Source organism: Crotalus tigris, unplaced genomic scaffold, assembly GCF_016545835.1.
Source record: "Crotalus tigris isolate CLP2741 ecotype Arizona unplaced genomic scaffold, ASM1654583v1 scf7180000018807.1825209, whole genome shotgun sequence".
Taxonomy (NCBI): domain Eukaryota; kingdom Metazoa; phylum Chordata; class Lepidosauria; order Squamata; family Viperidae; genus Crotalus; species Crotalus tigris.
In genome coordinates, this window is record NW_024097206.1 from 1,521,336 (window position 1) to 1,547,999 (window position 26,664).

The 26,664-nt window shown below is 38.7% G+C and overlaps 1 protein-coding gene across 1 annotated transcript in view; it reads right to left on the minus strand.

Annotated features, from left to right (window-relative positions):
• Nucleotides 1-26,664, minus strand: part of RNF152 (ring finger protein 152) — a 100,749-nt gene that overhangs the window by 16,885 nt on the left and 57,200 nt on the right. The gene's annotated exons all lie outside the window — the stretch shown is intronic.

Genomic DNA, 26,664 nt, shown 5'->3' on the forward strand with positions numbered 1-26,664 from the left:
TGGTGGCAGCCAATCTTATATGGGCCTTGAAATTAATTGACCATGGCCAAGAGCTGAATGTAATTCCCTTTATATTCAGGTCATTAAAGAATTATTTTCAGGCCAAACTTAAGTCTACTGTAGGATACCTGAGAGTGTCAAACAAAAATTATCTAGAGCAAACCCATGGTCACCACAAATTCCCAAGTATCTTCAGAGATTCTCAACTATCCAAGTCATATCCCAAAGGTGATTTTTCAAAAGGCAACTGGACTTTGTTTTTTCCTTGAAAATGTTTTGCTTCTTATCCAGGCATCCAGTATATCAGCCAGATCCAAAGCTTGTCCACACACACCCCCCTATTTATTACACTAGCAGTCACAGCTCAGAAGCAGATCTCTTGAGCACAGATAAAGTATCTTTTAAATCATCCCCACCTGAGTCCTGTCACAGAAATTTATGAAGGTCTGAAACTAAGGAGGACAGATCTCTTGAGATGGTACAATGGCGTCTCTGGCATATCTGGCACTCATTTTTTAACACTTCCCTCTTTCATGGCTGAGACCTATTTGACATAATGATTAACACATCAGGTCAGAGTTCTAGTCTCACCTTAGCCACAAAGCCGGATCTTGAGTCAATCAGTTCTCTCAGTTTAGGAATAAGACCAAACTACTTGTGACAATATAACCAAGAAAACTGCCATGGGAAGTTGCTAGCACAGATTTATGTTCCTTGCTCCTATGGTGCCACCTGCCACCAAATCGCTGTGACTCGACCCATTCTCATTGCAAGCTTCCTATTGCCTCCCATTCCTGTTATTTTTGTCCTACATCTGGGGCAAACTGCCCTCTCCCCTCTCCTTGGTACATCCCAGATTATCAATCTTGCCCAACTGGGTTTAAATAAAATATGACGGCCAGAACTAGCCATTGATCTGCCCCTAAATCTTCAAAGGAGAGCAATTAACTAATATTATAAATAATAACAAAAGAAGTTATAAATTGTTAACAATCTCATGCAAATTCCGAATCAGAAGTGTTCGTTTGTTCCCAGCCATTTCTCTATCCACTCCCACATTTTTCTGCATTTCAGTAAGGATTTGGAGAGTACGTGAGCACAGAGTACAAGTAAAATAACCCAAGTCACAAGAGTCACCGACAAGCCCTTTAACTTGGTCTGATGCTAAGTTATTCTCCTCTCTTTAGAAAGAGAGATGGTATCTTTCCCACTCCTGGCCAAAGACAATCCCTCGCTGTAAGAAAATCTTTGCACGGAGGGGGAAGAGAGGGAAGCGCTTGATTTGTCTCAAGGATATACATATATTAGGCCACCAGAAGAGAAGAAGAGATCATCAGGGGGGAGAAGAGGAAAATTACTCCGGCAGCTGATTCTGGGGCAGACTCAAGAGAATAGAGCCAGCAGCACTGCGGCAGAAGAAGACCTCCGATTAATCACCAGACAGAGCCAGCCACAGACAGACGGGAGCTGCACATATGTACTTAAAGCTGGCCAAATCAGACCGAAAGGGGGAAAAAACCCTATACATAACATGCTTTGCATCAAGCCTCCATTTCAGCAGTGCTTACTTTAGTTCGCACAATTATTTCACCAGATAAATTACATTTGGGAAAAAAACAGAGGCTCTCGAAAAGCAATCCCCTTGATTAAAAACAGAATTGCGGCAGCTCCAGCCAAGCCAGAAACCTCCCCGTGAGCCAAAATCTCTTTCGGATTATACGCTACTTACCAGAAGGTGAGGTGAATCATGGACAATGTTTCTTCTTGTTGTTCTTAGGTTCATCTTGGTCCGCATCCTGACTTCTCCTCACACAAGGGAGAGCTGTAACTTGTCTTCTTCCCTTACAATAAGACTGTTCTCAAGTCTTATTAAAAGAACAGTGTGAGGTACTTAAACCTACAGGTTCTCCTCGATTTACAATAGTTCATTTATGATCTGCTGAAGTTACAAAGGGACTGAAAAAAAGTGGGATCACATTTCATAGCAGTTGCTTTGGGCAATCAAAAAGGATATCAACAATGTCAGTTCCCTGCTGATAAAAGATCATTCTTTCTTGGAAATCTTTGAAATAATTATTTGAAAAGGCAATAAATTTAGTCCTCAGCTTGTAACAGTTCATTTAGTGACCATTCAAAGTTACAACAGCACTGGAAAATGTGACTTATGACCGGTTTTCAGGTTTACGACCTTGGAAACCTCCCCATGGTGACGTGATCAAAATTCAGACGCTTGGCAACTGACTCATATTTATGACAATTGCAGTTGTCCTGGGATCATGTGATCACCTTTTGCGACCTTCTGACAAGCAGAGTCAATGGGGAAGCCAGATTCATTTAACAACCGGGTTGCTAATTTAACACCTGCAGTGATTCGCTGAAAAACGGTGACAAGAAAGCTTGTAAAATGGGGCCAAACTCACTTAACAAATGTTTGCCTTAACAACAGACATTTGGGATGCAATTGTTTCATAAGTCGAGGCCTACCTGGTTTATTAAATAAAGGATTATTAAACACCCCCAGTAGGTAAAAGGACTGAGAGCTGGGCTGCGCACATGTATGCTTACCCATCCCTATGTCCTTTATCTTGCCTCTTCCTCTCAGTAATTCTCAGCAGATTCACAGAACAGAAATGGAGCTTCCTTGTTGCTCTTAACAACACACTGCAGATTGTTAATCTCTTGCTGCCATTAGCAGTGGAAAATCTGTGATAAGATCCCAGCCAGCCTACTAATCACCTGGCTGGCAGAGACTACAATTTTTTATTTCTTAACATTAAGTCATTTCATGCTATCCATAACCAATTTCCTACTAAGGCACAATCTTTATTACCATGAATTTGTAGCTGGGAGAGCTTCAGGTTGCTCAGCAATGCAATGTATTCAATCTGCTCCTATCTCATCTCCTAGGGGACATGAGAAAAGTTCTGCCTTTGAGAATTGCTCTCCTCACTTAGCAAGGGGCACTGGGGATTTCAGAGGAACACTATACACACGAACACAGTCAAATGCAAATGATTTCTATAGTAAACAAGGGAGAGAAATTAATGAGGATCTTCTTATAGTAATTCTTGCATGCACACACCAACAGACACAGTTTAAAATAAATAAACTAATCAATATATATGTGTGGGTAGGTGTGCATGTGTATACTTTGCTGAAGTTTTCTGCTTTGCCCTCAGCAGTTTTCATTAATTACAGATCTAGGAAGACTAAAAAAATAAAAACACACCAACAGATTAAGAAATTTCAGCAGAAATGAGAAACTGAGGGTAACGGGCAGAGTTTAAACGGTGCAGCAAGCGACTATTATCCACTGAGATAGTAGAGTCACAAAGTTATAAACCTGATGTTAACTTGACTGGGTAAGAAGGTGATTATTACCTTGCTCATCTGAACCACTGGCAAAAGCAAATGGGAAACATTTTCTGAAAGACTGAAAAATTGAAAATGACTTCCCAAAAGTTTGTAAATGTTTCCTAAATAGTTTATGAAGCCAGATGCACTCTGTTCCCTGGTACTCCAAAGCTGAAGAGAGGAAGGTTGTCTTCTTCTATTAAACAGAGGACCCCTGGGCAATTCCCTGCCTCTGCAAAAAGGCTTCATGAGAAGGAAAGGAGCAGCCTGGCCAAACTATCTGCCTGAAGACACACAGCTCTAGGGAACTGTCTTCCTGCCTACCTGCCAGAAACATCCCGGGCTCCAACTGCCAGCTGTTCTAAAACTGTTACTCCAAAGGGAAGCACCAATGCACCCAGATGGATGGTCTCTAGCACTACCAGTCAACAGTTTTGTAGAACTTTTTCATCGTTCCTTCTTTTATTATCCTACGGGTTGAAAAAAATAAGCGGAACCTGGACCCTGACCAGTCACATTTCTGACCAGTGGATAGACTACAAGAAGCTTTCCGATCTAGTAGATCATTGCAAAAGATGGAACCCTCTGCATTGTCTTATAGATTTGAGGGCTTCGTAGCTTAAAAAATGGAACTATAGTAGAAATCACCTTCCAGAAAGCTTTCACTTTCTTTCCTAGACATATGCCTTTTTCCAAACCCATGCTGCCAAAACTGGTGCAGATTCAGCTCATGTTCTGGGGGTAAAGAGGAATGGTGGCATCAGTGGAAACATTTAACTTTTCATGAAGTCAGATCTTGAATTTTCACTCCTAATTACATTTGAACAAAATTTATATTCCCAAAATTCAAACATTTTTCTGCCAAGCTTTGGTGGTACAACTTCATCATTTTGTGGATGAGATGGGAATGGGTTAGGGTGGGAATAAGAACATTGCACACTCCTATTTCCCTTCATTATTGAAACAGAAACCTGGGATTTGTGGGTAAGAAATAGAGTGCTAGAGAGCTATATAAAACTCACAAGCTATAGGTTGCTCGAAATCCAGGAACACAGGTAGTCCTCTATATACAACCACAATTGGGAGCAGAATTTCATTCATCAAGTGATGTGGTTGTGATATCATGGTTCTGACAGATGAAACTCTTCAAAGAACTTTAAGGCATTGTTTACCTTAAAGAATCTTTATTTGAGTAGCATAGCATCGGCACTAACATATTCGAAGCCAAAAACTGAGTTCCCCTCCCCTGAGCATATAGTATCAAAACACAATTCCCTCCTCCAGTTAATAGTCATCAATCACATTCCCCAATTAGTTTGAACTGCGGGCTTCCCCTCTAGTTCTCCAGTCCGCCAATTCTTTATCATCTCTTATTTCAACAACCTTGGTTCACACTAGGTCCAATGTTATTATGTCTAGCTAGACTCTCATGCACATCCCTCCCCCAGCATCATCTAACTCTAAAAACAAAACGAAGAAAATGGCTGCATCTCCATCTGTTGTCAATGCAAAAACATCCAATATTAACAGCGTTGACATGTGAAATGTATCGTCGTGTGACTGGACCCAATTTTATGACCATTTTTACCATGGTTAAGTGAATCACACCGTTAACTGAATCTGGCTTCTGCAATTGATTTGCTTATCTGAAGTCAGCTGGCAAGGTTTCAGATCTGGGATCACATGACTGCAAGATACTCTAACCGTTGTAAATGTGTGGGTCCGGCTGTCAAGCACCCAAGTTGCAGCCCACAGGGGTGATGCAACAGTTGCAACTTTGAGGATTTGTTGCAGGTGACTTTTTCCAAGACTGTCATAACTTCAAACCATTTTTAAATGATCGTAAGTTGATGACCACCTGTATTGAAAACTTTTTCAATCACCTTAGAGTATATTTTATTATGCTCGTTGGTTTATATAAAGTTACTGTTGTTTTGCCTTTAAATTGTATGCAAAATATTTTTTTTATTGTATCACTATCTGCAGATAAAGGCATTTCACTGTTAAGGGTATAACAATCCCCAGACTTTTAGCTGTATCTTCTCATCTAGCCCTCTCCTCCAATAGTTTGCAAAATGCTTAGCAGGATGAATGAACAGAAAACTCAAAACACTTACTCATGACTTTGCGACATACTGATTCATCCTAATAAGCTTTTGTCCCATTGCTGGTTTTTTCAGCGGATTAAAGTAGCTTTCGAAACTTTAATATATCTTGAGAGTTCTATTTGTTAAGTATTATTATAACCTGATAATATATATAATGGATATATATGATGGATATATAACCTATCCATCAGTGATTAAAGGGCAGAGTTTAAAATCGAGGTCACCTTTACAATAGTTTTATAAAACAAATTATTTCAATGGAAATAATTTCCAGCTAGGGAAGGTAAGAGGATCAGGACTCTCCCCAAGCTTACCCTCAGCTGAAATACTATTTAAACTAGCCTTTATTTAGTTTCTGCTCAGTTGTTTTTTCACAAAACCAGAGTTTTGACTGAGTCTGAGTAGCGGTATTCCTCAACTTATGATCACACAATGGAGCCCAAATTTTTTATTGCTAAGTGAGACATTTGTTAAGTGAGTTTTGCCCCACTTTACGAACTTTCTTGCCACTGTTGTTAAGTGAATCACTGTGGTTGTTATGTTTAGTAACGGTTGTTAAGGAAGTCTGGCTTCCCCATTGACTTTGCTTGTCAGAAGGTCGCAAAAGGGGATCACACAACCCTGGGACAACTGCAACTGCCATAAATATGAGTCAGTTGCCAAGCATCAAATTTTGATCACATGACCGTGGGAATACTTGCGACAGTCATTAGTGTGAAAAATGGTCCTAAGTCACTTTTTACAGTTCTGTTGTAACTGTGAACGGTCACTAAGTGAGCTATTGTAAATCAAGGATTACCTCTATTCAACTTGGGAAGGGAAAGGATGTTCTGCATTTAGCAGCCAAATATCCTGAGCCAAGTCTATGTGAAGGAAAGTTGGGTTTTTCTTTAGACCAATGCTGAAGTTTTAGAATAAGTGTATTGTACGCCCTAACAAATGCAGCTGTTAAATTCATTTTTATTGAGTCATTTCTCTGCACTCTCTCAAAAGCATATTCCACATATGCCACCCTTGAAACTCCCTGGAGAAGACTGAAACAAATATTTGATAATCATCATAATGGACCTAAAGGTACAATCTTAGCAAATATGGAAGAGCTCAAGTTGATGCTTGCTTAACAAATGGCAAATTTAAAAACCTGAGCTGTAACTCTTAACAACAGAGGATTAACTAGCATCTGTCACAAGATAAGTCCATTAGGGCTAATAAATACATTAGCAAAGAAAAGAGAGCAGAACAGCATCTAGCCTGAGACTTTTATGGTGTTTGTTTTTGCACTGATTCATCAAAACATTAAAATCTTATTGCAGATGGAGGGAGGGGTGACACATAGTTTAGCTTTTTAGAAAACCGCATGTTTCTAGAATATATTTTTTTTGTATAAAACATATAGCATTTCCTCCCTCTTTCTCAGGGCCTGCCTTTATGGAATTAAATAATGCATGGTCCTGTTTGAAATGTTCTGTGTGGAACTCATTCAAAATTCATCCTGTTATCCTTCAGGTGTTCTAAGTTTGGATTCCTTACCTTAAATGTGAAATCATTTTTTGCTTCCAAAGATCTTTGGGATTTGCTACCTTCATTGGAAAGATTTTAATTTTATTTTTTTTAACCTGCAGCATTTTGTAATAAAAGAAACAAAGCTGGTTTCTATAATGGGTAGACTACCTAAATCAGTTCATCCCACATGGACAAGGACATCATGATAAAGGAGCATGGCTGAGATTTTGAAGCATTTGCTTTGTTGTTGTCACTTCTAGTGTTTGTCCTGCTTACTTTCAGGGTCCTCTTGTTTTTCACCATGTTAGCTATCATTCACATGAAGAATCCAATACAATGTTTTCTTTAAGGTGCTGGACACCCAGGTTCCAGTTCTCCCTTTGGCCCAGAAACCAGCATGATAACCTTGAGTTAGTTACTAACTTTTAGCCTTAATCAGGATTGACAAGGGCAACAAGCCAGCTGATAACCAAACTTCATCCTTGTATTATGGATTGATTTGGTGCATTTGTCTCTATTTTGAGAGTATTTTGAATGTTTATTTAAAATAATAAATTAGAAAAAAACCGTGTCTCTATAACTTGATTTTCTGTCAAGTCTGGTTGTATAATCTTGATGGTGTAATTATGATGTCACTTTCTTACTCCATTCAGAATTGAACTCTGTAGTTCCTACTCAACAGTGTCCAATGACAGGAGAGGAGAGCCTAAACAGGTGGTTAATTCCATGTCATTAAAACCCTGCTCATTGTGTATGTGTATCAGTGTCGTGTAAATATACAAAGGGGCAAGATTTTCATTGAGCAGTGATGATTCCTGTTTTGACTTTTTTTGACATACCTCCTCCCTCCCCGTGGCTGTGGGTGCTGTGTTATATCAGTAGTAGAAGCATGTACAAAATAAAATGTTTTAAATAAACAAATAATACTTATCTTACCAGAGAAAACACCCTGCCTGTTCAGATTAAAAGAGAATAAACCACACATAAGTTTTTGTGGGTGATGTTGGATTAATATCTGTATGTTGAAAGATACAACAAGGAAACATTGGCATTTGATTGCTAAATACAGTACATGTCCTTCAATCACAAGCAACCAAATATTGTTATTTGCTTTCTCAATAAATAAAGGGTTTATAGAGGAACATTGTTAAATTTAAAAATCTTGCTTTGTTCCTATCATTTATTCATACGCTCTTTCTCTAGATATTGACCCAAAGTGGGTTTTTTTTTTCTCAAAAGGATGTAGTCAACATCAAAAGTTAAAATTTTGGGGAAAACAAGATTAATAGGATAGCAACTGACTCCAAGTTCTTTTTATCCAGGTAATTCAATACTGACTGCAAAATACAGTCATTTTCTACGAAAGTCAAAAATATGTTATCGGGCAATTTTAATGCTGTAACAGGCAAGTGGCTACAAGCAACCACTGTTTGCAAAAAGGACAGGAATCAACAAAGGTTGTTACATGATTTGTGAACTTAGAAAAGCACCATTTGCTTCAGCAGCTGCAGTAAAAATGACCACAAATCAATGATATATTGTTGCAATTAATGTTCTAGCTTCACCTGCCATAATTAATTAGTCTGAACAGAGAATCATCTTGAGAGCAGTTTGTGTTCTAGTGTTTCAACCAATTGCAAAAATCAATAAAAACTATACATTTCTTCCGCCTTCCCTGACATCTTTCTATTTCCAACAGGTTTCTAAGGCAAACTTACCTCAATCTTGAACAGGATAAAACTGTACCCAAACTCATTCCTGGTGTTATTTATTTTTCTTTCAATTGTAACTCCCATTTTTTTTATTATATGTTTCAGGTTGAATGCTGATAAATATTATTGAACTAGATTGATTCAATATCTTATTTAATATTTAGAAAGTTCAGATATCTTAAATCAATGCAACTTCACAGCTCCTGCTATCCATCTGATATAATCTAAGTATTATCACATAAGTCATCAAGTATGGGATACACCAAACCAGGAAAGTTTATTTTGGAATAAAAAGGCTAATCATCACATGTAAACACTGATTTCTCTTTGCTTGCCCAAATTTGTTCACAGCTGCTGAGTTGAATCACTGAAGGTGTTGTCTCATTCTGGCAGCAAAAAGAAGATTTCACATGAGGAAAGAGCATTTTGTTGACTAAAATGAAAGCTCTGCATTCAGTCCTGAAACTTTTAGCTTAACAGCTAATTTCGAAACAGCTTGGAAAAACCAAAATTAATTCCATTAAGTACATAAAATAAAATTGAAAAATGGAATCTATGCTTGTCTGGAATAATTTAAAAACATATTTTACATATAAGTACACATTCAACCATGCACAGCATATCAAGAAAATCAGGAATGGAATAAAAGAAAGTTAGGTTTATATAAAGGTTAAATATGAAACCCTTTGGTACAGTATACTTATTCTATCAGATCAGAATCCATCAGATGTATTTGCAATTAGCTAACCAACCACACTCAGTGTATAGTCCTTAATGAAACTACACCTACATGGAGGGAGGAATGTAGTGGGGTACCCCAAGGTTCCATTTTGGGACCAGTGATCTTTAAGATCTCCATGAATGATCTAGATCAGGGTTCCGCAACGCCCAAGGTGTGACCCACTACTGGGCTGTGGCCTATTTGGAACTGGGATTCATGAACTTGCACAAACGGCTGGCCGATGTGCATGCACATGTGCACGGAGATCAACTTGTCCTCTGCTCACATGGCCTGGTTCCCCTCTTCCCCCCCTCCAATTGGGCCACCAAGCAGCAAAGGTTGGGAACCACTGATCTAGATAAAGGGATAGAAGAAGAGTTCATCAAATTTGCAGATAATACCAAACCGCTAACACTTTGAAGGATAGACTCAAGATTCAGAAGGATGTTGATACACTTGAGCTAATAAAATGCAATTCAGTGGTGAGAAAAGTAAGATTCTATCCCTAGGCAGGAATAATTCAAATTATTCCTGGATCAGCAGTCGTAACTGTGAGAGGAATCTAGGTATCTAGTGGACAACCACTTAAATATGAGTCAGCAGTATGCTGCAGCTGCCTAAAAAGCCAGTGCAGTCCTAGGCTGCAATTACAGAGAGATAGATAGCATCAAGATCACAGGAAGTGATACATATACTGCCCTAATGAGGTCACACTTGGAATACTATCCGATTCTGGCCACCACAATACAAAAAAAGATGCTGTGGCCCTAGAAAGAGTATAGAGAAGAGCAACTTATTAAAGAGGTCTGCAGGATAAATTGTATAAGAACGGTTAAGGGAACTAAGTATGTCTAGCTCTAGTCTAATGAAGAGAAGAATTAGAGATGCCACGATAGCTGTATGAGGGGTGCAGGTCAACTTATTCTCAAAACTGAGTTCATGCTCCGTGCTGCTGGTCATTATCTTCTCTTTCCTTTTACCTTTCCTAACATTAGAGATTTTCCAGAGAGCTGAGTCTATGCCTAATGTGTCCCAGGTAGAGTAATTTGAACCTCGTCATTTATGCCTTGAGTGATAAGTCTGGGTCTATCATAAAGCTGTTTTCTCAATATAAATATTCTGAATTGACCCACAATGTCTTCAATTCTGTAGCACTGCAATTGAAGTCCTTAGCAGAAAACCTATGATGTATTTATTGCTAAGAAAAATGTCAAAATATAAACTTTTTGATCTAACTGACTAGTTGTCTTAAAATGAAAGACCAGAAATATTGAAGATGCTGGATTTCATGGATAATTATATTTTTAAGTACCCCTTTCTTCTTACCTTTCATGTGAGTCTGATCCTTTCCTTCATTTCAATCAAACGTTCCCAATTCTTGCTAATACTGTTATTTTACCAATCACTTTAATCTTATGGGTGAAGCAGAGAACTCCTGGTTTCTCTGGTTGTTGATTGGGAAAAAATATCATAGTGTGAATGAGTTTTTTTTTCAAACTTTGGTAAACATTCTGTGGAAAATAGTAATTGAACCTGTGGGATAGCCTCCAGGACTGGAGCAATGGGTGCACTTGGTAAGAAGTTCTACAGAAACATTGAATACTCATTTTTCAAATTATCAGTCAGCAGTGATAATTTGATGCATGTCTGTTACATAGCTGCACATTTTCCCCCTAGCACTTCTGAATTCACTTTCTAAAAAGTTTTGGAAATGCACAGTGTTTTGTTGCGTTGTATACAACTTATTCACATATAACTTGTTCCTTAGTCAAATCAATAACCCAATAACCCAAAATGTACCTTACAGGCATTCCTTGTGAGTTTTTGCTACCTTTTATCATGAAAGTTTCTTTTTTAGAAAACTTATAGCCTCTCACATAAGGGGAAGACTGAATCTGGGTAGAAAAGAGCTTCTTTGATTTGTTTCTGATCTGAAATTATTGGATTTGCTTTAGAACTAGATGGCTCTCTAATGTAGTACTTGTGGTTTCATGATTGTTTCAACTTCTCCCCTCAGGATGTTGCTACAGTGCATTGCATGCTAAAACAACTAGACACAAAAGATAGGTTTCCCCCCCCCTTCTCCCCCACATGCCATTATTCTGCTAAACACCTAATTGCTACAGCACTGACTTATGCCTAAAGATATTTTGAGGTAGGGGTGTATTGCTGTTATTCTTATGACTTACCACTTTGTTGTTTGTATGTACACTGAGAGTTTATGCACCATCGCTGAAGGTTTTCCAGAGACAAATTCCCTGTGTGTCCAATTACACTTGGCCAATAAAGAATGAATCTCCGTGCCTCCATTTCCAATTTACGGTCATCTAGCAAACACATATCTCCTAACTCTTAATAGGTTTAACACATTTTAAAAAAATGATAAAGAACATCTGAAGTATCTTTCTAAAATGGGGGGAGAGGAATATTATACAAGAGAAAAGAGTCCACCTACTGAGCATCATTGTCCTTCCTACTTCATCCTATGTCTCTTGCATGTTACCAGATGTGATAACAATTTAGGCCACTTTAAAAGGGGACTAAAGAAAATCATAGAAGCTTGGGTGATCAATAAGTATATTAAGAATGGATAACAAAAAAGGGGGCTTCACTCCTTCCCAACATTCAATAGTAAAGTACTGAACAGTAGAAATATGGTTATATTCTTTCTTCTCCTCTTCTTCTTCTCGTCCTCAGAGGCATTAAGCCTCTGCTGTCAGGTTTCTTCTGGGCAAGCTGAACTGGAACAGGAAAACAGACACACAAGGGATACAAGAATGCATGATTTATTGCAGAAAAGCTAAAAAGCTGTTACAAAAGAATTCTGGCAATTGGTATGTATCAAATGTGAATTCTGTTACATTTTAGTCACTATTCTTGCACCTTTTCCAGAGACTGCCCTATGTAAGGGTCTAGACCAGTGTTTCTCCACCTCAGCAACTCAAAGATATGTTGACTTCAATTCCCCCAATACCCCAACCAAAGTGTTACCTGGGAAATTCCAGGATTTGAAGTCTACGCATCTTTGATTTGTTGAGGTTGAGGAACATGGGTCTAGAAGCTACTCTGTTGGGGAGGAGGGGCATGAAAGGGAAAGACAGTTTCCATATGTTGGTCTGGTGGTGCAGTGATTAGAATTGCAGGCTAATTCTGCTGACGGCCGACTGCCAGCAGTTCGGCAGTTTAAATCTCACCGCTCAAGGCTGACTCAGCCTTCCATCCTTCTGAGGTCAGTAAAAGAATGTTTTTACTGGGCATTTTGCCCCCAGATTGTTGTTGTTATTTTGGTAACAGCCCATTCTGGTATCAAGGGATTGTTTCTGATTATGTAAAACCTGACTCCCCTATTTGAATAAGCTCATCATATCTATTTTACCCCATCCAGAGTCATCATTGTATCAATATGCTCCATTTCCTGGGAGTATGATAGCAATAGCATTTAGGCTTATACTGCATACCTCCCTACAGTGCTTTACAGCACCCTCTGGGTGGTTTACAATGTTAAAGTATTATTTGCAAATGGCCCCAATAATCTGGGTCCTCATAATCTTGGAAGGATGGAAGACTGAGTTAACCTTGAGCCCTATCAGGATCAAACTCCTGGCTGTGGGCAGAATTAGCCTGCAATCCTGCACTTTAACCACTGTGCCACCAGGACTCTTCATAATCCTGAATGCCAAAAAGATAGCTGTGGTTTAGATTAGCTCTTGATCTGATTTTTCTTATATTTTGATACTGCAATGGGAGGTCTAGTTCCACAACATAGTGTTTAAGATCTGGATGCAGACTTGGAAAAGGTGAAGTTCTAACAATAACAGAATTGTTCTCATTTTATGCCTTACCATCATTGATCATTCTGTCGGCATCGATACTAGCTTGGCATCATTAAGCACAAATTCCAGATAAACATGAAAAATATAATAAATGCCTGCAGTACTTGACAATCTCCTTCATGCTTGTGTTTGAAAGTCACTTCCAGATATTTGGGCAATGATGCTTGGAATTCTTCTACTATATTGATACCTAACTTTATGAAAACTTTTTCTCATTGATTCTGGATCCCATAAGTCCTGGGAAAGGTTCTTAGGTGGGCTGGACAAGACAATCACACAAATCTGTATGAAATCATTTCAAAGAATTTTAATCATAACAAATGGTTGGGTTTTTTTAACATTCTCAGAAAAGCCGACATTTTCACATATACAAAAGGACAAGACATAAGAGTTTGGCATAAAAAATGGCATATTTTAAAATATATTGGGGTAAGCAGGGAGGACATTTGGGAGGCTTTCTCAACACCATCTATAAACAAACATGAACACTTTTTAAGACATTCAAATTGATAAACAGCCATATGATGTATTCCCAACCCTAACCCCTATTCCTTTAAAGTCAGCATTCAGCAGTTTTTTGACAAGACAATCCAAGAACTCATACATCTGGAGAGCAATCCCGCAAAAAAATAAGTTTATATTAAGATAAATTGTATATATCATTGCAAATGAAATATGCCAGGAACTGTGACTAAGAGCCCACCAGGCAATATAAGCCTAATCATTTTACACTGAATATATTCACTATAAGTGAAAGAGAAGGAAGAAAGGAGGGAGAATGAGGAGGACAAGAAAAATCTTTTATATGATTTTAGTATAAAAATGGGGTCCATCCTGCACACATAGTTTCCCTTTGAGTGTTTCCAAGCTAATATCAGTTTTCACCACTTGTGATTTGCTAGTTAATAGTGCTTGAATGAGGCTTAGAAAATATGTTTTGTTGAGGAGCAAATACACAAATGTGAATATAAGAGGAAAGGCTTCTCGAAATATTATCAGGAACCAAAGGAAGTTGTAAGCAATTTAGAAGGGATTCGACCCTGCTTTAAACTTCACCATAATTGCTCAAAGTGGACACATTCTTAATGTTTGACCTGAATTTTGCACTTTGTTTTGTCCGTACATGGCAGTTGTGGGACATTACAAAGTTTGAGAAATGCTATATCTAGTTTAATGTAATTGTTATAAAGGATATATTTATTCTTTGCTGGACACTAACCACAATGAAAGCATTTGTTTTCCTTAAGGGTGAATCACAGAAGTTCCGTTCATTTTATATAGTTGCAGTATTGCAAAGTTTCAGGATCCCCAGTTGAATGGAGAAAAGAAGAGTTTGGTGGGCCTTCTTGGAAAACTGAGGTTGCAATCTGAAACAACATTCAACCTAGTGGGACTTACTAAAAGAAAGCCATCCACCTCAAGACGCAGGTGGATCTATTTCAACTAATGCTAAACACTTTAAAATCCCACTCATTTAAAGAAAAGAGATACACTTTTAAAATCTGGATCATGTTACCAATGTTATTCTAGTGAAGGTAAGATAATATTAACATAATCTAAACTGAGGCATTTGTTTTGACCAGGATTCGTTTATGGAGCTTTGTGTAATTGTAGGTTTTCTCATTCATTCCACAAAGTAACTTTCCTTGACATGTGAATGAATAATCTGCTCTCAATCTTCCTCTGAGCTTTGGATCACAGTAAACCCCAGGACAACCATTTGCTTGGCAACAAGTGATTAGCGTATCTTAATTAAGCTACAGATAATATGCATGGTACAAATTTACCCTTCCTTCCGCTGCAGCCCTCCAAAGCAGTCAATCCTTGAAATCTTGATAGATCACTAGTCTTCACCCAATACAAAATGGTCCCAATGGAATCCAGACACCTAATTATTGTGGAATTTATTTTGCTGAATGTAATAAATATTTGATAAATATTACTGTTAACAGTACGCCACTTAATTTAAGTCTAAATTAAAACTAACTCCTGTAAATACTGCAAATACAAAATCTCTCCTAGAGAGAAAAGGAAGACTCGCAACTGCTCATCCTTCTTTCTGCTCTTCAGTCAAAGCTTCAGAGCTGAATATATGAAAGAATCTTACTCAAAAACCCTAACAAAAGAGACTTGAAACTTGTATTGTAGGATCAGCCTGAAACCGTTGGCTTTCTAAGTGTCACTCAATACCCAGTCAGACCTAGATGGGAGGGTAGTCCAGCTTAAGGAAGCTCATCCAGCATTTTCTTGAACCAACATTTTTGAAATGTTGTTGTTACAGCAAACATCAAAGGAAATTCAGAAAGACATTTCTAGGAGATCCTTGCAAGAACTGAGAAGTTTCTGAAACTGGCCTGATGGATAGCAACAACCATAACATACCTCCTGAAAACTATTTACCTTGATAAGAAAGGAGTATCAAGATGCCTGTTTACAGGCTAACGGGACCTGATGACTCTGTTTCTATGACTGAAATGCTGCTGTGCAATGTTATTAAAACATGTAACACAGGCATTTAAAAAAAAAAAACCCAGAAAGTCCATACTTACCTCAATCTGGGGAAATTGCACAGATCCAGCTTCCGTGCAGAGCACTGACATAATAGAAATTGTGTTATGCATCTGATGGGAGGCATTGGTAAAATTTCCCCAGGACAACAAAACTGACCATTTTCCTTCTTGCTTGAGTAACACTGGAAGTGTTTTTATACTCAGCAAATCGTCTCCCCTTCCAGGGTATTAGTGGCTACACCAAATTTTTCTTTTCGTTTTCATTCTAACTTTTTCCCACAAGTGCAGAGTTTGCATTTTTTTTAATCAACCAAGGTTTGATCCATTTGGCTGTGACAGGAATTGACCAATTGAGCAAGAGAGAGAGAGGGAGGGAGGGAGGGAGGGAGGGGGGAGGGGGGAGAGGGAGAATGGAAAATGTTAGGTTCAAAGTCACTCAGCTGGTTTTTCATGCCTAAGTGGGAGTAGGGCTCACATGTTTCTATCATGGTGCCTTAACCACTAGACTAAACTGATTTGCCTAGTAATTATATCAATGTTTTGGATTACAATTCCTTGCTATGGACAGTCTGGACTATACTGCTAGAACAGATAATCAAAACATATCTGTATGTATACAGTGCGCCAAAAGTCAGGCTCCATAAGCCAATCACAATATGACTTTCAGAGATAATATTACTGCAATTCGAAATGACTAAAGATCATGAGTCTCAATGAGTAAGGAAGTATTTACAGGAAAATGGCAACCAATTTGCCATTAGCAATTTATATAATCAATTGTCAATGGGCCTGACTCTATTCGCCATCTCTGTGTTGGTGTGTGTGTGTGTGTGTGTGCATGTGATTCAAAAGCAGATGGTTTGCCACTGTGAGCAAAGCAGACCTCTCAAAGCAGCTGCATCATTTTGAAAACTCTCATAATTGCTCCAAAGACTGTACAGGAAGTGTTGTATATTCATGCATGATAGCTTTCAAAGCAGCCCTGTCTAACAGACCTAGCTGCTTTAATGCTTTGAGGAGGGATGCTCTGCTCATGCTAGCATGCTTTATGAAACACCTCTTTTCAGTGTTTGCAGAGCTCTAGCATTTATACCCCATCTTATGTCCAGAAGCTATAGAACTGACATGGCATGCACTACCCCTTTACACCACCTTATAAGGAAGCTAAAGCTACAGTTCACTATGGGGCTTCTATAGCTGACGTGAAGCTGAACCAGTCTAGTTCTAGTCTGATCCTAGTTCAGTTCCTTAATCACTATAATACATCACATTGACTGCACAGTGGGTTTCAGACATGAATCTTTCCCTTTCAGGGATATTGGAGATTAAGATCTTCTACAGAAAAAGCACTGGCCCTGAGCTATAGAATGACTTTTCATGGGTTATTCTCTTAATTGCACCACAAAATGGTACATTCATTTACATACACAAACACACAACTTATAGAAATATTAGCTCCGTAGTCAGTGGAGCTCCTATTGAGAAGTGGTAAAGGAGATTTAAAAAAAAAAAAAGAGGGACCAGCATGATTTAAATATCTCAGACAACATTAAAAAATACAGAGCAAAAATGGACAAGCATGATTGTTACCACTGTACTATTAAAACTGTTATTATTTATTGATATAAAGAAAACAAGCATGATTTGCAAATGTAGAAATTTACAGAGGGATGCAACAAATACTTTTGATGTTCTCTATTTTTTGCTATGCTTTATTTTTATATATATATTTTTTTGTTGCAAACCTTTAATTTCTTGGTCTTATTCTTTTTTTCTTCTGTTTCTGAAATCTGTGTAGCATTGCTTACCATTGAAGGTGAGTCTATCATTATCCTGACTAAATTAAGAATAGTTTTATGTTTGCTCCCTTCCTTCATGTTCCCTTGATTGGGTCCTGAAAAGAGAACAAACACGGGAGGGAGACATAAAATAAGTAGACAGTCGCAGAACTAATATTTATCATCCTAATCATGTTCCCTTTTTATGTTCCCAATGGATTTGAGATGACTCAATTTGTTATGTGCAAGACCTTGTCAGCCAGTGGGTAAAGCATCAACACCTAGTCCCAATGACATCATTGATGGTATTTACTATTACATCTTGGGTACTTCTGTTGACTAGAGGCTAGTTGTTAAAACTTGGTGAAGAGTCACAGACTTAAGGATATTTACTTGCAAGGACATAGGAGATGCTGTGAAATGGACCTTTGAATCTTTGTGAGTTGGAATCTATGTGAGCTTTTACATTAAGCAAGATTCCAAAAGTACTTTCTCTGAAGTAAGTAACTATTCTGATGTCTGATGTCACCTTCTCTCTCTCTCTCTCTCTCTCTCTCTCTCTCTCTCTCTCTCTGTGTGTGTGTGTGTGTGTGTGTGTGTCTGTGTGTCTGTGTATCACTAAGGGGTTGGGTAAACCACACAGGCTCTTTTGGCTGGAATCACCCACTTGTTGTTATTTTTGTGTCATTCACCTTCAAGGACCATAATAGGCATAGCTGTGATATCACCAAAGTAAGATGGGCCAACACCTTTGAGTGGGGAGAGGTTATCCTGTCTGGGAGACTTTGCTATACAAGATGCATGCAGGCTGCATTCAGACTCTCAGAAGCTTAGCTGAAAAACACTTCTTTTAAAACATCAATTGAATATTAGCAACTACCCCCCACCCCCAAAAAAATCACACCGCACCAACATTGGCAGTAGAATTCTGGTGGTCCTGCACTGGAATAACAAAAATTGTAAGCGACTGCAGCTATAAATTACCTGAAGGGAAAATGTATCTGAGTACAGATATTCCTTTTACAGGTAGCCCTCGACTTATGGCCACAATGGAGCCCAAAATTTATGTTGCTAAGTGAGACATTTGTTAAGTGAGTTTTGTCTCGTTTCTTGCCACAGTTGTTAAGTGAATCATTGCAATCGTTAAACTAGCCACATGGTTGTTAAATAAATCTGACTTCCCCATAGACTCTGCTCATCAGAAGGTCGCAAAAGGTGATCACATGACCCTGGGACACTGCAGCTGTCATAAATAGAGGTCAGTTGCCAAGCATTTGAATTTTGATTGCGCGACCATAGGGAGGGTACAAGTATGGAAAACGGTCATAAGTCATTGTTTTCAGTGGCATTGTAACTTTGAACAGTCACTAAATCAGTGGTTCTCAACCTGGGGGTCGGGACCCCATTTGGGGTCGAACGACCATTTCACGGGGGTCACCAAAGAAGGCTGTCCGCCATTTTTTCCCCCTTTTCTTTGGCCACGCCCCTGGCACCTGGTGATGTATAAGTGGTTGGGGGTCACCACAACATGGGGAACTGTATTATGGGGTCGCGGCATTAGAAAGGTTGAGAACCACTGCACTAAATGAACTGTTGTAAGTTGTATTTAAACTGTTGTATTTAAAAGGGAATGATTGGGTTTTCAGAAACAAAAAAAACTTTGAGAGGCCATCAGAGAAACAGAACATGTGCTTTGTATGCCTAAATTCCTAGAATCAGGTAAAAAGCAGCATCCAGTAGTGTTGAAACCTGATCTCTGGCCAATAAACTAAAGAAACCACCTCCATTCCCTTGTAACTCCCATCACTCGACAGTATTTTGTTAACATTAATTCCAAGTAAATTTCACTGGAAACTTTAAATCTATGTTGTCTTAGGCAGGGGTCCCAGTCACGGATCTTCCCCACTTTGATTCACCCGGAAAAAAATCAGACACATAAGTAATTCCCAAACCTATTATTATGTGTATATCCTACATACTTTGACTCTTATTCTTATTATTAAAGATAATTAATTTTAGTTGGATTGCAACTCTGAAGGTCTAAAAGCATGTCTTTGTTTTCTTCAACAGGCTTTCCTAAAATTGTAAATTTTATGTGGGTATGTTTTGGAAAATTAATCTCATTCCACTTTACTTAATAAATTAAGGACACAACAAATATTTTTGTTAATTTGCTTAAATGCCTAATGGATGCATGGTTGTTCCAACAGCAAAGAAGCTTGGCAAGCAGTAATCTCTAAGAACCATATTTACAAAAATCTACCATTCTGTTACAAAATTCACAACAATTGCAAAAAGTTTCTGGATGCCTAACATTAAGCATTTAAACTTTTCCAGACAACAATCAGTTTGCTTATTTTTATGTCACAATAGAAAGGAAATGCACAATCCATATTTTTAATAAATAACAAATACAAGCAGCATTGCAACAAGGGAAGAACTCATATAAAACATGGACTGGAGGCTCTGTGATTCAATTGAATGCATGACTGTCTGGCATCAGCTACAGCTTTCTTGCACATTATCAAAACTGCATTGCTAGGACTATCCTACCTTTACTGATGTCAGCCCCATAAAATCATGATAAATCTGTCAGAAGACTAAACCAGAATACACTTCAGCAGAGTTCAGAACATCTTGTTATCAGTCCAGACTCAAATGTAAGCTTTATTAGAAAGGGGAAATAGACAAATATGAATGCAGGTACTGTATCTGAAGCTATTTTATTTACTTGTAAAAGTGTGGGCTTCATAATAAATGTAAGTTTTTAAGGAGAAAGGAATAAAACCTTCATTCCAACATTCCCCTCTAACCTTCAGATAATTGGCTAATAAACATCACCTAAAATGTTTTGTCTCAGGCATAATGGCCTTTTTAAAGCTGCAATATTTGCTTTATTAATGGCAACTATATGCTATACTGTATTGACCTCAGAATATTAATTGGTAGTGATGGTGTGGAAAACAGGGGTGGAAGTTTATGTGTTGCTGAGATCATTTTTCTTCCAGATGTAATACTTGGAGGCATTCCTGTTCAAGAGAATGTATAGGAACATTTTTTAAAAAAGCAATGCCTTGGTGGAATACTTTTAAGTGTGCCTTGAAATCGTATCTTCCAAACAGTTATTGTTACCTTCTATGATCCAAACAACATCTAAATCCTTATTTGAGGAAGTTATGAATCATCAGCCAATTTATCCAACAGCTTTGAATAAGGATGAAACAATGTGTGTGAAGGTCAATATTGGCTTGCAAATATTTATCGTTGTGCCACACTAGATTGATATAGGAAAGCTGAGGGAAGACCAAGAAACGGGGTGAAAAGAAGTCACTAATCTGTTAAAAATCTTCTGTAGTTCTGCCACAGATTCTTAGGTAGATAAATATTATCTAAGAAACAGCTCTTTGAGGTATTTGTACAATTGCCTCTTCACAAAAGCATAGATTAAACGAGTTTCTATTCATTTCCCAAATAAATATTTGTTTCATCTTTATCTGATAAGCTATCCTACTACATAACAAGCCAAGCAGGAATTATTTGGGGGGGGGGGATGCCTCTTTTTCATGCAGTTAAAAACCATGATGGACTTTTGATTCTACTAATAAATCTTGTGTTATGTTGAGCTATCGGATCTTAACATGGAAATAGCTCAGCAATTTGTTATATTCTAGGATTAAAAAAGTGAAGAGGAACTAAAGAGCCTCTTGATGCGGGTGAAGAAGGAGAATGCAAAAGTTGGCTTGAAACTCAACATTAAGAAAACCAAAATCATGGCATCCGGCCCTCTCAATTCCTGGCAAATAGATGGGGAAGAAATGGAGGTAGTGACAGATTTTATTTTTCTGGGCTCAAAGATCACCTCAGATGGGGACTGCAGCCAAGAAATTAAAAGACGCTTGCTCCTGGGGAGGAAAGCTATGGCAAATCTAGACAGCATACTAAAAAGCAGAGACATCACCCTGCCAACAAAAGTGCGTATAGTCCAGGCCATGGTTTTCCCAGTTGCAATGTATGGCTGTGAAAGTTGGACCATAAGAAAGGCTGAGCGCAAAAGAATTGAGGCCTTTGAACTATGGTGCTGGAGAAGACTCCTGCGAGTCCCTTGGACTGCAAGGCGTTCAAACCGGTCAGTCCTAGAAGAGATCAACCCCGACTGCTCTTTAGAAGCCAGATCCTGAAGTTGAAACTCAAGTACTTTGGCCACCTAATGAGAAGGAAGGATTCACTGGAGAAGAGCCTAATGTTGGGAAAGATTGAGGGCAATAGAAGAAGGGGACGACAGAGAATGAGATGGCTGGATGGAGTCACTGAAGCAGTAGGTGTGAATTTGATGGTAGAGGACAGGAAGACCTGGAGGAACGTTGTCCATGGGGTCGCGATGGGTCGGACATGACTTCGCAGTTAACAACAACAACAAGGATTAAAACTGGCAAAGAATTCTAACTCTATTATTTGTATGCATAGGATTGCTGCAGAAATCTTTGAGAAAGTCAAAGATTTGATGTATTTTGCATCAAAGCTGGAATTGGGTATTGCAAGCAGAACTGAGCATTCTGTGGCTGAAGTGATGTGATTTCCTCAATTAGCACACATGAACATTAGACATATGAGCAAAACACAAATTCTACAAGTTCGTTGCTTCTATCAGAAAAAGTATACCACATGTTTGGCCTTGGGACACTGGATCTATACCAGCGGTTCTCAACCTGTGGATCGGGACCCCATTTGGGGTCGAACGACCATTTCATAGGGGTCGCCAAACAACCGCAGTCCATTTTTCCCCCCTTTTCCTTATCTGTGCTACTCCCTTTTATTCTATTGGCTTTTGAAAGCCAATATAATAGACTCTCTTGAATAGAGTCTAATTCTATTGGCTTTCAAAAGCCAGTAGGAATTGTCCAGGCTGTCTCTGCCCTGCTGAGCCTGCCAAAAGCCCCATTCTGCAAACGGTGCTGCAAGTTGTCTGCAGCAAAGGCGAGCTGTCTGGAAATTTCCACCCCTCCCTGCTGAGCAACTACTAAAAATGTAAGTAAAAGAGGGCCAGGGGTGGGAGGTGGGAGGCTGGCAGGCGCAGGGAGGGTTGCTGGCGCACGTGGGGCCTGGCGGGTGCCTTACCTCCCTTGGGCTGGGCCAGCTGGTGGCCCAGCTGGTGGTCGGCCTGCTCTGTCTCTGCCGCTTGCCAGCTATGCCTTGGCCGGCACAGAGGGCAGCACCACGCATTTGCGGCGCTCCCGGGCAGGGAAAGTCTTTGACTTACGACCAGTTGGTTAGTCCTTGACTTATGACTGGTTTAGTCCTCGACTTACGACCGATTGGGTAGTCCTCGACTTACGACCGGTTGGGGTCATGGCACTAAAAAGGTTGAGAACCACTGATCTATACAATGATTGGGACCTACATCATAATGTGCTCTGATGTGGAACTTTATTCAATTTATGTCTACTTATCCACCAAAATAACAAACAGGATAGTATGAAGCAGTAATATAATCTTTGTGTGCTCTCTCTTTGTATGCTCTAAGGGATTTCTTTCCTGTAGAAAAGTGGGATAGAAATCTAAATGCCAAGTACAATCACGGGTTGATTTGGTCTGTGTGTGTGTGTGTGTGTGTGTGTGTGTGAGAGAGAGAGAGAGAGAGAGAGAGAGAGAGAGAGAGAGAGACGGAGGGGGAGAGGGAGAGGTTCCGGCAACTTATCAAACAGCATTGTTTGTGCCAATCTGAGTAGGCCAGGGTGGTGACAAATATGGAAAAATGGCTGAGTGCCACAACAAGCAAAGTGAGAGCCAACTCCTCTATTAATGCCACCATCTCTCTTTCTCTCTCATACACACATACAAATGTGTCTTAACTGAGTGATTGGTGGAACCTAAATACAAAGTTAGAGAACCACTGAGGTAAACAACCTTTCAGGATTGATGGAAGGTTAACAATTCAGGGAAAGTATCATTTTGATTTGGATTTCCTTTTAGATTTGTTTTAATCTTGCCTTTTTTTATAAACAATTCAAGGAGGTAAACATATTTAATATTCCTGTCTCCTCCAATTTTCCCCACAATAACAACCTGTGATGCAAGTTGGGTTGAGAGAAAGTGACTGGCCCTAAATCACGCAGCTGGGTTTCATGCCTAAGGTGAGGACAATTATATCCTTAGTAGGTAATATTTATCTATAATGCTTTGAGTTCCAGGAGGAAGAACAAACAAAGCCAGTTCTCACAACTCTATTTTAACCCTACATCTAAATATCTTTTTCCCAAACTGATTTGTAACAATAACCCAACTGTTGGCAACTGTTGAGTCTATACAGGTGGTCCTTGACCTACGACCACAATTGAGCCCAAAATTTCTGTTGTTAAGTGAGATATTTGTTAAATGAGTTTTGCCCCTTTTACGACCTTTCTTGCATCAGTAAAGTGAATCACTGCAATTGATAAGTTAGTAACCTGGTTGTTAAGCGAATCTGGCTTCCCCATTGACTTTACTTGTCAGGAGTCGCAAAAGGGGATCACATGACCTTGGGATACAGCAATGGTCATAAGTATGAATAGTTACCAAGCGTCTGAATTCCAATCACATGATCATGGCGATGCTGCAAAGGTCATAAGTGTGAAAAACTGTCATAAGTCACTTTTTTCAGTGCCATTGTAACTTTGAATGGTCAATAAAGGAACTGTTGTAAGTTGAGGACTATCTTTATCTAGTGTCACCCCTAAAAGCGATTCATACTGCCTTCTTTCACAAGAGCAGTCTCGTGACTTTTTTCTTCAGATTCACACCGAAGCCAAACTTAGCCAAACACCCACCAGTCCTAACTAAACACAAAGACTGTTGTGTTTTCAGGGAACCTGCACCATAGTTACAAGCGTGACGTACACTTTTTCAATCAAAATTTTAGAGTGAGGCCAAAGCTTAGACAAGGTAGAATGTATGGTTTGACAGCCACATAGTGCTTAGTAAATGTAGCCAATTTCATACATATGAGATATAAAATAGGCGTGGTTGCCAAAGTCCAGTTAAAAATAAATAGGATGCTTACTACTCATTCTATCTTTTAATCTAAGTTAAGGAGAGTAGTTAAATTTCTGTAATTTTTTTTCTCATCTTATTTATTTTAATTTTCAGCAGTTGAGCTGCAATCCACACATTTTGATTGTTAAAGATGTACAGTATATATCTTACAGGATTTATTATACGTCATGTTCTTTGGTTGAATTCTTAAAAATAAAGGATAAATAGTAATAATTACAGTAAATATAGTAAATAATTATAATTGTTTCTTATCCAGCTCAGCCCTGAGTCTAATGAGTAGACAAGCAGAAGCATTTAGATTAAAAACTGTTGTCTTTCAACCTATTATTAGTGGTTCAACGTGAACCTCATGATGCATAATGGCACTTTATGAATTAGGAATATGAGTTTACATGCTCCTCCATAAGGACATAAAGTTCATTAACTTTTCGATTCCTGATATCCATTAACTGTGTTAGATTCTGCCCCCTGAAACCCCTACCAAAACCAATCCTGTACATTTTAGATCTTTTTCGAAGTCAATACTCTTCAGATAATAACTCCCCAAATTTCCATCCTTACCCATATTAAGGGAACCGATTGGGAAATTGTCTTTTATAAAGACAAGATCATTCTTGCTTTCTTGCTTTCCTGGGCTTTCCAATAGGATCTGCCCAGTGACCAATACATGTCCCCTTATTATTTCTGCCTATATCTGTGGAATGCAGTACAGTAGAAGAATAATGTACAGAGATACCAATGGGAATTATTGCCAAACCTATTCTATTTTGTAGCTCTAACTCAAGTTCTCTTTTCCTTGATCTTCCCTTGTTCCTTACCTGGGAAGCAAGATTTTGATTGTTAAAGGTGTATCTCTATATATTCTTTTCCTGGGAAGCAACACATTTTGATTGTTATAGGTATATCTCTCTTTATATATTGTTCTTTTCTTGGGAAGCAACATATTTTGATTGTTAAAGATATATATCTCTTACAGGTTTTATTACATAAATCATGGCTCTAACTCAAGCTTTCTTTCCTTGGATCATCCCTTGTTCCTTTCCTGGGAAGCAAGATAACTTCTGATTGATTAATTGACTCAAATTGTTGTTGACTCTTAGTAATTAAATAGATTTTCTCTGTGTCAATTTATCCCTTGCTATTTTGGTCCTTCAAGTCTTCCAATGGTACACCCACTGGCACTTTAACTGAGCCTATCCACATTACTATTGGTTTTCTTCTCTTTCCTTTCACCCTTTTCAGCATTATTATCTTTTCTAGAAAGTTAGATCTTCGCATAAAGTGCCTGAATTAAAATGATTTGAGCCTGGTCTTTTGTGTTTCAAGTGAGAATTGGTGTTCAGTGATCCATTTTGTTTGTTTTCTTGGCTATTCCAGCTATTCTTGTGAGTCTTCTCCAACATCAAATTTCAAAAGTAGCAATACTCTTCCTACTCTGCCTCCCTAAAGTCCAACATTTCCTTCCATAGAAAGGTATCTCCTTTCACAGATTCAATCTTTAGCAGTCTGCACTCTATGAATCTGTGACTTGGATACTGCTCCTTCAGGACCAAATAGTGCTCATCAAAGAGCTGTCTCTCATCAGCCTCATCCAAAAATCAGAGTTTCTTCATCTTCTGAAGAAAATTTATCAAAATCTTAGTAATCAAAATACAATATATTCCATTCTCACATATTCTTTAACGCAGTGGTTCTCAACCTTTTTAATGCCACGACCCCCAACCGGTCGTAAGCCGAGGACTACTCTACTGGTGCAGCACCGTTTGCAGAATGGGACTTTTGGCGGGCTCAGCAGGGCAGAGACAGCCTGGACAATTCCTATTGGCTATTGAAAGCCAACAGAATTAGACTCTATTTAAGAGTCTATTCTATTGGCTTTCAAAAGCCAATAGAATAAAAGGGAATAGCACAGCTAAGGAAAAGGGGGAAAAAATGGTGGACTGCATTGTTTGGCGAGCCCGTGAAATGGTCGTTCAACCCACAGGTTGAGAACCACTGCTTTAACGGATCTTTAATGGGTAACAAAGGAATTCCTTGGGTTCAGCAATTCTATGCCTCCTCTTCCTATGATATTCAGTAAAATGTCTCCATGGGAGAGAGAAAAGTAGCATTTTGC